We start from the raw sequence: 3,619 nt of genomic DNA, 5'->3' as shown, positions 1-3,619 counted from the left end.
GCCTGCATTATACGAATGCATGTAAGAACCGGTGATATCTGAGTTCAAGTGTGCCCTCAACTATGAAGCTCACTGGCTGATCCAGTGACAGGCACAATCTCTCATCCTAAACACTTGTCACAAAAGACTTAAAGAACATGCCAGTCAGTAAACGAGACAAGAACTTTATTATCTCAGAGTCCCCAACAAGAACAGGACAGACACAGGAAATTCCTGATTCTATCCAGACACAACTAAGTCTAGCTCCATCTGGTGACTAAAACTTATAATGGTAATATCTACACACCACATAGAAGAGTTGTTAGGAGGATAAAATAGCTGACGGTGCAGCATAGGCTGCCCTGAGCTCATTGCAGGAAGGGTGGGATAAAAATGTAATAAATAAATAAACATAAGGAGCAGTGCATGGTTTGCTACAAAACAGCTTTAAAAAATATTATGATTGAAGTATACTCTTTACTTTTATTGTCTTGGCACTGGTAGTCCCCTTTAAGTGATAATGTCAGCCACATTTCCTCCCTCGAACAGAGGTTGCTTTTAAACAATGGGATGAACAATTTTTATAAAACTCTCCGGGGATGTTTTGGAAGCCAGGCCTGCATGAGATCATGTAATGAGAGCGGGATTTGGTGGTGCTTTAATTCAGTAGATGATCACATTCATTTAAGCACTAATCATTTTAACAGGCAAATGCAAAGACTTTCCAGGTTCATAGCCAAAAGCCATCTCGTAAGAGTTCCCAGGTGAGTTTTGAAGAGAAAATAGTAGCTGATTAGATGTTCAACTGATATTGCCGAAAAGAGAGAGAGAGAGTAACAAAGCAAGTGCAAGGCAAGCAAAGAGGATCTAAACGCTGTTGTGGTGCTTTTCTGCTTTGAGGGCTCATTGTTTACTTTATGTGTTTCTAGACTTTGAACTCATTGGAGAAAAGACTGCATAGATTTTAACACTTATATATAACATAACAAGGTGGGAATTGAGCTCCTGTTTTAGGTCTTCCTGTGGCATTTCATAGTCTCTTGGCACTGATGTGAGACTCAGCATTGTCAGACAGACAACAGCCTACAATCGCTTTTAGAGCATTTCCTTGCATTCTAAAGAACATGTGTTGGGTTTAATTCTTTGTGACATCAAGAGTGGGAGGGACAATGGACTGCAAACTTTGAACTCTCCCAAAGTGCGGAAAGGGGAAGGATGATGAGCCAGAAATAACAAGGCTGAAAAATACATTAGAAGCAGGAACGAAGAAAAACTCAACTTAATTTGTCTTTCCATTCAGGAGTACCACAAAAGCAAGCTCAGCGGAGAAATTTGTGCCAGTGGTTATATAAAAAGTAAAAAGTAAAAAAATAAAACAGACAGAAGCTGGTGATTTTGCCCAGAGGCTGGTAACCTGCTCTGCCTGAATGCCAAATAAACAGGTGCAGTTAAATCTTAAGAATACTTTCTGGCCACAAGTCCTCATGAAATCTTTGGGATATTGGAGGGTGTCATTTAAAGGTAGTTGCCTACACCTGTACCCAGCTGATTTAATGCATATAAGATCTCAAAGCAGGTATGGTGGAAACACCCTTTGGGGAATGGAATACACTATCTGGCTACCCCTCCTCAGTATGTCTCACTTTCAGTTAACATTCAAAACCCAGAATGTAGCTGAAAGTGCACTATAGCTCTTCCTTATTCCCATGATGCCCATCCTACTGTCATTTATATGCAAGCCCCCTTCACATGTTTACCTCAGAATCACATTGACCCACCTGTAGAAAACAGATGGCGGAGACCATGCATTTATGAGCATCGAGTATTTGTTCATTCACTCCATTGTTGTCTCCCAAATCTTTGACACCTGCAATTCAAGGACAGGGCAGCCATGTCAAAAGAAGGAAGCTCTGTTAACTCTTATGTAAAGAAAGAACAGCTGCATATTCTGGAGTGGGAGCCAAACTGGTCTATTTGCTCATGATAACTCCAAGGGAGGCCAGATTTAAACCTCACCAACTTCTTCTTCTTCTTCTTCGAATTATATACCGCCCTATACCTAGAGGTCTCAGGGCAGTTCACAGAAAAGATCAGCATAAAAATCACAATTCTGTATATATAATCAAAGAAAAACAACAATCCAATAACACCCCCACCCCCACCCCGAAAAGAGCCACATTTTAAAAGGACATAGGATGTCAACCAGATCAACCACAGGCCTGGTTAAAAAGGAATGTTTTTGCCTGGCACCTAAAGGTGTATAATGAAGCCAGACAAACTTCCTTAGGGAGAGCATTCCACAGACAGGGAGCCACTGCAGAGAAGGCCCATTCTCGTGTTGCCACCCTCTGTAGCTCTCGAGGAGGAAGCCCATGAAGAAGGGCCTCAGAAGATGATCTCAGGGTCCGGGTAAAGTTGAATTGAGAAATTTGGTTCTCGGGGGAAGGGGGGAATGAGCATTCTGCTTCTAACCACTGACACCTGAGGGGCTATCAGTATTTGGGTGAGAGGCAGCTGTGCTCCTGTTTTCTTTCCTCAGGCCCCTCTAGACTGACTGTGGGCCTTCTTCTGCAGGTGTATTCTGCAACATGTCAGTGATGCGCTCATAGTTCATTAGTCTGGACTGTCCATACATCTTCTCACTTTATTAGCTGTTCAGCTGTACTTCCCTGATGCAGAACCCAACAAAAATAAATCGAAGCCACACAATAACCCTTCCTACACCCACCAGTTCTGCCCTGCGAATCTCACTCACCCTAGCTAATACTCCCAGGCTTTACCTGGGAACCCAGTTCTGGCAGGTGGGCAGGTGAAACAGAGCCAGGAAAGGGAGAATCAGCTAGCAAAGGAAGGGTTAAGTGCCTCTACCCACCCATGCCTGACATAATGTTCATTTAAACATAATAAATACACAATCTGTTATGTCCCATTGAGTTGCAAGTCCAGTGCAAGGCTAATACATAACAGATTGCACACAGTTCTGGCAGGGGGAGAGGAGTAAGACTAGCGGGAAGTGTGGATCGACTGGAGCATTTTCAAGCCTCTCAAAAGGAAGAACCCCAGCGAGTACATTAGCAAACAGCCTTGGCTGGTTCTCTCCCTGTTTCATCACATACAGGCTTTAATTGTTTCTTGAACCTTTTTTTTTTTTAAAGAAGGTGTTGACAAGATTTTGTTTTCCCCTCAGAAATAAAGCCTCCAACCTTTACCAATTTTCCACATCCTCTGGAAACTCTCCCTGCACAAGTTCTTTAAAAGGCAAATTGCTCCTAGTTCACTGTAAGTTTTGTTGAAAAGAGAGGCGCTTAGTTCCTCCATTAAGCAAATATTTCCAAAAATGCTTGCAAAACAAAGAAAGCATGGAATCTGGCAGGAAAACAAAGTGTTTCGGAATCCTGGGCATTTATCTACATTGCAGATTTAAATATGCTTATAACACGTTCCTGCTTCCTGGGGAAATCCTTTGGAAATGTTGGCGTTCTGGGGAGGAGGTACCAAGCTACAATTCCTAGGATTCTTTGGGGGAAGCCATACATACTTAAGAGAGTTAGGAACTTCAGTGCGTATGTAGATTTGCCCAACTATTTCATTTGGTGGTGTTTTGGGTGTGTGTGTGTGTTTGCAGACTCAAAATACCTTT

The 3,619-nt window shown here is 42.4% G+C and overlaps 1 long non-coding RNA gene across 1 annotated transcript; it reads left to right on the top strand.

Annotated features, from left to right (window-relative positions):
* The first annotated feature begins 232 nt into the window (after nt 1-232).
* LOC310767278 lies at nt 233-3,238 on the top strand. The gene is made up of 4 exons (XR_014550833.1): nt 233-271; nt 687-743; nt 1,280-1,421; nt 3,167-3,238. It is a non-coding gene; the product is annotated as an uncharacterized lncRNA (long non-coding RNA).
* The last annotated feature ends 381 nt before the right edge of the window (nt 3,239-3,619 follow it).

This window comes from Podarcis filfolensis (assembly GCF_964270895.1).
Source record: "Podarcis filfolensis genome assembly, chromosome: 7".
Taxonomy (NCBI): Eukaryota; Metazoa; Chordata; class Lepidosauria; order Squamata; family Lacertidae; genus Podarcis; species Podarcis filfolensis.
The sequence above is the reverse complement of the archived record's forward strand: the minus strand, read 5'-3'. Positions and strand labels throughout refer to the sequence as shown.